This window comes from Ursus arctos, unplaced genomic scaffold, assembly GCF_023065955.2.
Source record: "Ursus arctos isolate Adak ecotype North America unplaced genomic scaffold, UrsArc2.0 scaffold_13, whole genome shotgun sequence".
In the NCBI taxonomy this organism is placed as follows: domain Eukaryota; kingdom Metazoa; phylum Chordata; class Mammalia; order Carnivora; family Ursidae; genus Ursus; species Ursus arctos.
The window spans coordinates 55,617,776-55,629,766 of NW_026622797.1; positions in this window are offsets into that span (position 1 = coordinate 55,617,776).

The following is an 11,991-nucleotide window of genomic DNA, read 5'->3' on the forward strand; positions in this document are numbered from 1 at the left end:
TGAGGCTAAATGTATGTGTACTGCTCTCTGTCCTAAGGGAGCCTAAATAGCTTCTGGTTTCCCTTCTGGATTGAGGTTGATAGGAACACATCAGTAGCCATTCGGCAAGTGCTCAAGTTGTGGGGCATGTTTTAAAAAAGACACTAAATTCACTAGAACTGGGACTATCACATAGTTAAGGTTAAAAATAGACTGTCTCCTCTGCTATGATCAATATCTGCTTTTGCAGGGACCAAAGTATTGAATTAAGTGAGAATATGACAGAGACTATCATCCTTGCATCCTAAAAGTCTAAGTAGTTTGCACTACACTGTGCCATTCTAATTAGTGTTGCTCTTGGGACAATGGGGATTTTGAGTGGGGATCAGAGGTATCATGGGCTTCTTTTGAGCCTTTCCTACCACAAATGACTCTGAAATCCACAAGTTACGGAACCGAAATGAGGGTTCTGAGAGTGCCTAAGTGTATCCATCTTGATCATGCCTTCAGAAACCATAGAAATACCCTAGATTCACAGACCTGTTGAAAAACTGTGAGATGGACTTGGATTGGTATTTGAATTATCACTCTAAACAGAGGCCAAAGGGACAAGGAGGATTGATGGATGACTTCTGAATTCCCTGGTATCAGTTCAGTGCCCGCTCACACTCTGCATCCAATGGCCCTGTGAAGACTTGACCTTTCTAGTATTTAGTTACTATGAAAGATGGTGGTAGTTCCTGTGGAGAAAAATTATTGACCACTGTGATGCATACTTCCTGTGGTTTTGTAGGGTCCTTCTTCAAGGAGACCTAGCCTTCCATTAAATCAATGAGCTCTAGGTCTCAGAAGTGGTTTGTATCTAGAAGCTGGGCATGGGATAGTGCTTTGTAATTGTCAACTGACACAGCTAGAGGTCCTGATCTTTTCTGGTTATAGATGTCAAGAACTACTTGTATGGGGTCCATATTTTTCTTGTCTCCTGAAGAACCATGGTTTATTTTAAATTGTCACAAATCCCTGTAGGTCAAGTTCCCCTGGTTTATATTCTGGCATTGCTATCCATCACGTCTATCATTCCTTTTACAATTAAGTGTTACCACTTAGTCTGCGCTATTGAAATCCTCTTATTCCCACTGGTAATAGGGAGCCAAATTTCATAGCAGATAATACATCAGTCCTGGACTACAGTAATGCAAAGGAAAGCTGGGAGGAGGGGGAGATGATTCGTTGGCTGAAATTTTAAGGAGTTTTCTCACACAACCGTGGAGGCTTGGCAAGTTCAGAATCCTCAGGTAGGCCAGTGGCTTAGAGATCCAGGGAGGAGTTTCAGTTCAAGTCCAAAGACAGTCTTCTGGCAAAATTTCCTCCTCTTCCAGGGAGGTCATTTTTTTCTGTTAAGGCCTTGGATTGGATAAGGTCCACCCACATTATGGAGGATAATCTACTTAACTCAAAGTCTATTGATTTAAATGTTAATCTTGTCTAAAAATTACTTTCACAGAAATGAATCACAGACCTGTACTCCTGAAACAAGTAATACATTATATGTTAATAATAAAAACAAACAAAAAAAATATCTAGAATAACGTTTAACCAAATACCTGGGTACTGTAATCTAGCCAAGTTAACACATAAAATAAAATTAACAATCATAGGTGGTAAAAGTAAGAATTCTGAAACCATATTTTTCTGGATTCATAATCCAGTTACTTCACTTTATGCCTATGAGTAACTTCACTTTCCTGTAATTCAAATGCCTCATCTGTAAAATGTGGATAAAAATAGTATCTATTATCAGAGGCCAAATATGAAGATTAAAGGAGTTAATATGAATAAAGGTCTTAATGCAGTGAGTGATACATAGTAAATGCCCCAAAATGGTAGCTCTGATTATTGTTAATAGTTTGGAATAAAATAGCTTTTGTAGACATTTTTGTACAATAAATGTCAAGTTTTGATATCAGTGTTTTAATAATTTCATATGATTAATTCACTGGCTTTAAACCTCTTTGCATGATTTGTAACTCATCCTTAAATATATAGAAACAATGTTTCTAAGGAAACAAATGGAGCAAGAGGCTGTAGGAACAATTAATTCTAGGTTTAGTTATGTTTATATTAAGATATTTATTTTTTGTTCCCATTTTAAATTTATAATCCTGTAGATAACTTTATAATAATTTTTCAAACTACTAGAATATAATTGTGAATTATAAATTGTGACTTCTAATTTTGACTAAATCATCTTTATAATTTTATTATAATAAATTTTTAAAATTTCCTCCTCAATTTTATTTGTGGAGGAGGAATAGTGTTTAAATATTTCAGTTCATATATATTCTTCCTACTAATACATTTCTTTCTACATTAATCTTTATTTTTCTATCTTGTTTTTCATTTGTTCTTGTTTTATTATTTCTGCAAAATTGTTATATTTTAGCTTATTTTCATTATTCTTCAGTACTTAATAACATCTCATGGGTTTTGCTGCATAAATTATCTGCTTTTATTACTTTAACATATCTATTATTTTTAATGTTTGTTAGGATAAAAGTTATTTAAACTGTACTTTTTTCTGTGTAGTTTTAGAGACTGGAAGATTATTTGTTTCTATTTTTATTGCTTTATGATAATAGAATACCGACTTTTTTTTTTCATAAACATTCTTCAGATTGCCGCAAGTCTTTGGTTAATCTCCAGAGTTTTGAAAAAGCTCATTCTGACAATTTTTACCAGAGGAGAGAACTTATGGAGGGCCTCACTCTGTCCAGTTCACTGAAGTTACTAACATTTTAAATTTTTTCTTCCTATTAGCTTTTGAAGATCTTTTATATTCTCTATACAATTTTTGTCAGATATGTTTTTTTGCAAAAAAAAATTGTTTCTTAACTTTTCATTTTTTAACATTATCTTTAGGAGAATAAAATTTTTATAATGTTAATGCAATTTAATTTATTAAGATTTTTTCCTTCATAGTTTGTGGCTTTGGTATTAATTTGTGCAAAATCATGAGTATTTTTTCCTATATTTTATTCTAAAAAGTTATTGTTTTACTTTATAAATTTACATGAATGATCCACTGAATTAATTTTATATACATTTTGAAGATTAAATCAAAGTTTATTTTTGAATATTTATGTCCAGTTATTCTACACCATTTACTGAAAAGATTTTTCTTTTCTCTACTAGAATACTTTTGCATTTTTGTCAAAAATTAATTTGGCTGTATTTTTGTGGGCATATTTCCATTTTTTCTAATTTATTACATTCATTTATGTGTTCCTCTCCTTTACCAATGTAACACTGCCTTTATTCCTGTAGAGGAAATCAGTAATCAGATGGCTATTTTTAGCTATGTTATTCTAGTCTCCCTATTTTGGCTTTTTATATAGATTTTATAGTCAGCTTGTAAATATGTACATAATCCTTACGATTTTATAGATAAAAAGTTGGAAAGAACTGACATCAGTACTAGGTGTAGACCTTCAAGTCAAGAATAATTAATCCATATACATTACTAAGGTCTTTTTCATTAATTTCATTACATATTCGATTTTTAGCATGTGGTGCCTATAGATTTTTTTTGTAAAGTTGAATTCTGAACAACAACAAAAAAATCTGTGCTAGATTGGTTTTTTTTTAATTATTATTTTGGCATGTATTTGTTAGCATTTAGACATATGATTTGTGTGTGTTCTAGTCTATTTTGTAAGTTTGCTAAACTCATTAATTTTAGGAGGATTTTCTTTCTTTCTTTCTTTCTTTCTTTCTTTCTTTCTTTCTTTCTTTCTTTCTTTCTTTCTTTTTCTTTCTTTTTTCCTGGATTCCTTGGTATTTTCTATGTAGAAAGTTGTTTTTCTAAATAGGGACAGTTTAGGTCTTTCTTTCAAACTGTACGACTTTTACTTTTTTTTCCCCTTGCCTTATGGCTCTGACCTACACTTCTGGTACAATATTGAATAAGAATGGTGAGCAAGGACATATTGTGTCTGACCCCAAGAAAACAGCATACAGTCACTTACTGTTAATTATGTTATCACTAAGATTTTTTTTGTAGGTATTTGTTATTAGGTTGAAGAAGTTCTATTTTTGGATTGATGAGAGTGTTGAGTGTTGAATTTTGTCAAACTCATTCTGTATTAATTGATATGATAATGTCCTTTTTGTTTTTTTAGACTATGAATATGATTATGTTATTGATAGATTTTCAAATATTGAACCTGCTAGCTTTCCTGAGATAAATCTCACTTGGTCATGATATATTATTCTTTTATGTATTGCTGGATTCAATTTTCTAATATTTTGTGGGGAATTTTTGTATCTACATCCATTACACTTTCTCTTTTGTTATTTGAATTTTTGTTTTGTTGTTATTTTTTTGTTTGTTTCATTTAATACTCTTCTTGTGCAGTTTTGCTATTGGAGTAATGCTGGCCAAATAAAATGCTTTACTTTCCTTTCTATTTTATAAATGGTAATGTGGTTGAATTGGTGCTATTTTTTCCTTAAAAGTTTGGTATCTTTTGATATCACATTTTAAAAATATATAAACTATGACATCAAAAACATAGAACATGGTGGGGGAGAGAAAATAATGTAGTGCAAGAATGTATTCAAAATTATGTTATCAACGTAAAATAGACTGTTATAAATATAAGTTGCTATGTGTAAGCCTCATGGTAACCACAAAGCAAAAACATGTGGTAGATGCACAAAAAATAAAGAGAAGGAATCCAAGCATACCACTCAAGAAAATCATCAAACCTTAAGGGAAGGGAGTAAGAAAAGAAGAAAGGAACATACAGAAACCACAAAATAGCCAGAAAACAATTAACAAGAGACAATAACGGCATACCTATCAATAATTACATTAAATGTAAATGAAGTAAATTCTTCAATCAAAAGACACAGAGTGGCTGAATGGATAAAAATCAAGACACATCTATGTGCTGCCTATAAGAAACTCTCTTTAGCTATAAGGACATGCACAGACTGAAAGTGAAGTGACAGAAAAAGATATCCTATGCAGTGAAAATCAAAAGAAAGCTAGGGTAGCTATACTTACATCAGACAAAATAAAGTTTAAGACAAAGACTGTAATAAGAGCCAAAGAAAGGCATTACATAATGATAAAAGGGTCAATCTAACAAGAAGATATAACATTTGTAAATATTTAGGCATCCATAATAGAAGCACCAAATATATAAAGCAAATATTAACATGCCTAAAGAGAGAATTAGCAATACAATAATAGTAGATACATTGATAGTCCATGTCCAATCGTAAATAGATCAACCAGACAGGAAATCAATGCAGAAACATTGACTTTAAATGACATATTAAACCTGATGGACTTAAAAGATATCTACAGAACATTGTATCCAAAAGCAACAGAATACACATTTTTTTCAAGTGTGCATGGAACATTCTCTAGGATATAGGTCACACGTTAAGCCACAGAACAAATCTGAATATGTTTAAGAATTCTGAAATCATATCAAGCATATTCTCTGACCACAAAGCTATGAAACTAAAAATCATTATAGGAAGAAAACTAGAAACTCCACAAATATGTGTAGGTTATACAATATGCTAGTGACCAACCAATGGGTCAGAGAGGAAATCAAAAAAGAGGAAAAATACCTTGAGAAAAATGAAAATGGAAATTCAACATAACAAAACTTTTGGGATGCAGCAAAAGCAGTTCTAAGAAGGAATTTTATACTGATAAATGCCTACATCAAAAAATAAGAGAAATCTCAAATAAACAACCTAACTTTACACCTCAAGACCTAGAAAATGTACAAAGCCCAAAGTGAAAGAAAGGAAATAGCAATGGTCAGAGCAGAAATAAATGAGAGACTGAAAAGACAATAGAATAAGATACTGAAACTAGAAGCTGATTCTCTGAAAAGATAAACAAAATTCATTAACCCTTAGCTAAACTCACCAAGAAAAAGAGAGTAACCAAATAAATAAAATCAGAAATGAAAGAGGAGACATTACAACAGATAACCACAGTAATGCAGAGGATAATAAAAGACTCCTATGAACAATTATACACCAACAAATTTGACAATCTGGAAGAAATAAAGTCCAAGCAACATACAACCTGTCAAGACTGAATCGTGAGGAAAAAGAAAATCTGAACAGACCAATTACTAGCAGGAGATTGAAAAATAATTTAAAAAACCTCCTAAGAAAGAAAAGTCCAGGACCAGTGGCTTCACTGGTGAATTCTATCAAACATTCAAAGAATATATTAGTCCTTCCCAAACTCTTCCAAAAAATATAAGAGGAGGTAACACTTCCGAACTCATTTACAAGGCCAACATTACCCTGTTACTGAAACCAAAGACAACAGAAGAAAAGAAAATTTCAGAAAAATAATGAATATAGACACAAAAATATTCAACGGAATATTAACATACCAAATTCAAAATATATTAAGAGGATCATACACCATAATCAAATGGGTTTTATTCCAGTGATTCAAGGATCATTCAACATCCACAATCAATATGATATACCACATTAATAAAATGGAGGATAAATATATATAAATACATATATATTTATCTATAATGAAATATTATTCAGTCACAAAAAGAATGAAATTTTGCTATTTGCAACATCATGGATGGACCTTGGGGGCATTATACTATGTGAAGTAAGTGAATCAGGGAAAGGCAAACACCATATGATCTCACATATTTGTGGAATCTAAAAACAAAAGACAAGCTCTAAAATAAAGAGAATAGATTGGTGGTTGCCAGAAGTGGGGGGGGGGGGGGGTGGCGAGGGATATAAGAGAGTGGGTGAAATGGTGAAGGTGGTCAAAATGTGCAACTTTCCAGTTATTAAAATAAATAAGTCATGGATATGTAACGTATAGCATGGTAACTAAGTTAATAATATATCATAATGCATGTTTGAAAGTTAGTAAAAGAGTATATCCTAAAAGTTCTCACGACAAGAAAAAAATTCTTTTCATAACTATGTTGGTGACAGATGTTAACTGGACTTATTATGGTGGTTATTTTACAATGTATACAGATATTCAATCTTTATGTTGTATGCCTGAAACTGATATAATGTATATCAAATAAAGAAATACATTTGTCTGAATTTGCCATTGAAAACATCATTGGCCAGATACATGTTTTTCAAAATGTTTTTAACTCAACTAAACTTCTTCATGATGTGTGTATATATATGTGTGTGCGTGTGTATGTGTTAATTTTTTATCTTAACTGTCTCTAAATGTGTGATCTGGGGGAAAATTATTGATTTAAGCAATTTATTGAATTTCTGAGCATGTAGTGTTCATAATATGCTCTTGTTATCTTTTGTCTGTAGAATCCAGTTGTATTCCCTCTTTCATTCCCAGTATTAGAATTTTTATCTTCTTTCTTGTTAAATATTTATCAAATTCTTTGACCTTCTTAAGGAACTTGATTTTAGTGTCCTTTATGTTTTTCTACATTTTCAGTTGTCATTTTATTATTTTCTTCTTATCATTATTTACTCTTTCTCACTTAATTTAGCTTAGTTTTCTAAAACCCCAGATAATAAACGAGTAAAGTTTCATTGTTCTTTTTCTGTGCATATGCGTTTGTTTAGTACCTTGAGAAATAGGTTGAATTGTTGTGAACAGGACTTGGATATGTATGAATTATCTGGCAAAATGTCACCATAAAATACTGTCATAGTGAATTTTCCCATACTTCCTTAATTTATGTATCTTTATATGCATAGCTTAACCAGTATGATATTAAGAGCTGTGCTTTACATGATTTTGGTTAGCGTGTCTGAATCTTTTCTGAATAGCTTTAAGAGATTTTGAAAATTAATTTAATTAGTGAAGATCAATTTAATCAAGGTATAGAAGCAACCTAGGGATCATCCTTACTTAAGGCTCTGCAGCTGATTCCAATATGCAACACATTTCATAAAATCTAACGTAGATCCTACACACTCCCTCAATGAAATAAGTATTTATGTGTATTTATGAAACAACTAAATTTTAATATGATCTGATTCTATGAGTAAAAATAAATATATATCACCAACTGATTTTCATTTCTGCTTTTGGTTTTCATAGACCAATCATTCTCTAACTCTAGTGAGAACTCATTATTTCTATATGTAAAATAATGTATGGTCGCCTCATAGAACTAACCTGGTATGATGAACTTCTGCCTGGGTTAAATACAGTTCTAAAAGGACTTATTTCCATGCTTCTACCTCTATTCTGAGGCTAATCTTTGAAAAGGAGAGAGAATGAAGAACAGTAATAGCATTATTTGTAGGCAATGGTTGTGCTGATATAAAATATATTATTTAAACTCACTAGATGTTAAAAAGAATTAAAAAAAACAAGGAGGAAATAAGTAAGTTTAAATAAAGGAAGAGCAAATATGAGAATTTTTGATGAACTCACTCTTGATTTATTTCCTCTTATGTGAGAGAAAGAAAAAGGAGAACAAATAGTTAGCTGAAAGAAACTGAGAAAATGACCCAAGTCAAATTAGAGATTTTCTCAGGTTAACATTTTACTCTCAGTTGCACTGTGCCTTTTTATGCCTTTTCTTTTTTCTTTTCTTTTCTTTTTTCTTTTCTTTGAATTTGAATTCAAATCAAATTTGAATTTCTGTGGTCTTTGAAAATATTCTGTATCTGAGGTTCAGTTCTCATTATATGGAAACTCTCGGTTTCTTCCCTGGAGTCCCCCAAATGTGAAGTGGGCAAGATGACTGCCTCCTCCCTTTTTGAGATCCTGATGAACTTGCCCAATAAATGTAATATGAATTCAATGACTTCCTGTAAAGATTAAGACTTTGTTAAATATGGATAGAAAATTAAAAAAAAAACTAAATATAATGTTACTGCTAGAAATCCAACCACTCTACTTTCAAAATCAAGATTTATACGTGAGAGAGTAAGTTCCAGTATGTCTGATAATAGACATTGAAAGGAACAGCAAGTGAGCAAGTTGCATTGATGAAGACTACGTGGACCCCATTCCATGATTAGGTTAGTTTTTAACTTCAAATAAAATGTCTACTTTTTTAATTAAGAAAGAGATATTCACATTTTCCTATGTGCTGTCATCATTCTGTACATACACAAAACATAACTTGATATTGTATTTGTCTCCACATCTAGACTAAAAGTTTTATGATGAAATAAGTAATGAATTGAATTTTTTTGTCTTTAGTGACTGGTGGACAGGAATGAGTTTGACACTTTTTCTCAGAGAAATTAATGCATTCCTTCAATAGATTTTCCTAATTAGATGATCTATATATAATATTTTGGGGATTCTAATGTATACATATTCAAACTAATATTAGATCAATAATGTTCTCCCACCTATTAAAAATTAGTTTATATCCCACCTATTAAAAATCAGTTTATATCCTACAGCAGAAAAGATTGCACTAACTCCAGTGACATCAGGTATTGATTTGAACATTTTGCTCTGAAATTATAAAACTGAAAGGGAAGGGGCCATGTCCTTATGTCTGTGAGCTGGTGACCTCATTGATTTTTATCTGACACCTGAAATCCATGTGTGCTATTCTGTTACATTCCTCCTGCCTGTCTTAATTCCCAAGGATGTATGCTTTCTTCTTATGAAAGACTGTCTCAACCATTCCCATTTAGTAAAACAAGGTGAGTTCAATATCACATTTACTAAGACTGGCAAGTATTCTGTTTGTAATTGTTGCCAATTTCTCTTTTAGGTAGTGAGCATAAATTCTGCCTTATATAGTGGAAATAATAAGTAGTAAAGTGTGTAGGATATAACAACAGCATGCATTTTTCCAGAGAAGGCAGGAACTGAACATGAGGTAGAGTTTGGGATTGAAGAGATGAAAGCTAACTGCAACTGGAGGAGAGACCTTATGGTTTGCTGATGTATGTAAAGTTACAGGTATTAGTAGATCCTGAAAGAAGAAACAATATACTAGTGACATTGAACAGAAGAAACCCTAACACCTGTTGGCTGGTGATAATGTGCAGCTAAAGAAATGGAAAGGGCAAAGATAGCTCTTTGTTTCTTTCTTAATTCCTGTTGTTGGCTTTCTTTCCTTAGTCTATCCCTACAGGCTTGATTGCTGTCTCTTAGGAGTCTGTAATCTATTTCTCTTCTTTCTCAGCATACCATCAGCAGGCATTTCCATAGGCCCGTTTGTTTTTCTATCATCTATGTGCTCATACTTCCAAATTTGTATTTCTAGCCCAGATAGCATACTGAGTGCTAATCAATTTAACCTAGCTAGTGGTTTTCTGTACTTAGATTTTTTTTTAAAGGGACCTCCAATTCAATACTAAAAGGTGTTCATTACTTATCCTACAAATCTAGCATTCCTTCAATATTGTTTTTTCAGCATCTAGCAATAGTATTCATTCAGGATGAAAGAAGATTATTAACATACTGATCTGGAAAATTTTCATTTTTATATATTTGTTTGCATGTTTTGGGACACTTGTCAATTTTTGAAGTTATTATAAATCAACCGTGAAAATTGTCCCGTATGTAGGAAAAAATAAGGGCCTAAAATATTAAAATAATATTGCAGTGAAGATTAGAAATAATTAATTCATATAATCCTGTACATAGTTGGTCATTTTTAATGCTTTCTTTTTTTTTCATTTTATCAGTGCTTTTTATTTATTTTAATAATAATATTTTTGATTATATTATGTTAGTCAACATACAGTACATCCCTAGCTTTTGATGTAAAGTTCCATGATTCATTACTTGCGTATAACACCCAGTGCACCGTGCAATACGTGCCCTCCTTAATACCCATCACCAGCCTATCCCATTTTTAATGCTTTCAACAGAATTGATTCAGATTTCAAAAAATAAAATAACTGATCCATACTGTTGTTTCAATTATTCCTATTTTCCTATTAACTATAACCTTCAGTGTGACTCTAATCTTGGTTCAAATACTCTTGGCTGGCAGTATTCTGATATTTTACCTGATATTAAACATTTTATTAAAAAATAAAGATATCACATTTTAAAGCCTTTCCTGGTTACTCCCTTTTCAGTTGCAGTTCAACACATATTAGGTCATTATGTTTGAGGATTCAGCTATCACACTGTGATCTCCCTGTAAGGAGAGGAAAGAGTGTTTGTTATATTGACAGTTAATTAGCAGCCTTAGTACTGAAATGGTCTGGAGATATTTAAAAAGACAAGGAAAACAAGCATGGGGAAAATTGCTTTTAAAGGAAATCACAGAAAAGCCTTCTCTATAATTCAAGTGTTCCTACAGATAGTCTTTTACATATCATACATAAATATATTTATATTTATATAATTGTCATATATATATGTCAAACCCTGGTTCTGTTTACAGTGTCAACACTGCTCATGGTGTAATGTATATTTTAACTTCTGGAAACTGCAAACTACATAGTCATTGTCCATTGTAGTCTAACTGATACATGTTAGGACATGACTTAATTTTGGCTTTGTGTATGTGAAATTCAGCAGTGGTGTTGATTTTTTTTTGAAACATTTCTAAGGTATTTCATTGATAATTATAATGATATAGGAAAAAGGGATAGTTCATCAAGTATTAAAATGATTCTGAATCTATCAGTGACCATTTAAATAAGACAATTGTTAAGTCTATCAAAGTTTCAAATCTTCTTTATATTCTCAGTAAGCTCAAAGTCTGAGCTATCATTTATGTCATCAGAGGTTATGAGTACTGAAAACTACAGCACAAATTAGGAAAAAATATCAATTGGATCCCATTAATTGAATTCCATACACAAGTGGATACAACTGCATCCTCTATTTTGATTATTAAATTTCATTATTGAATGTTTTGTTGATATTTAGACAATTTTAATTTGTGGATTATTAAACATATATATGAAATTATTTTAAATCTATCTTTCATTTATGGAAAACTAGCCTAGTATGTGACTGCATCCTACTAACCTGTGAAACAAATTCAATGTGATTCAAAAAGCAGA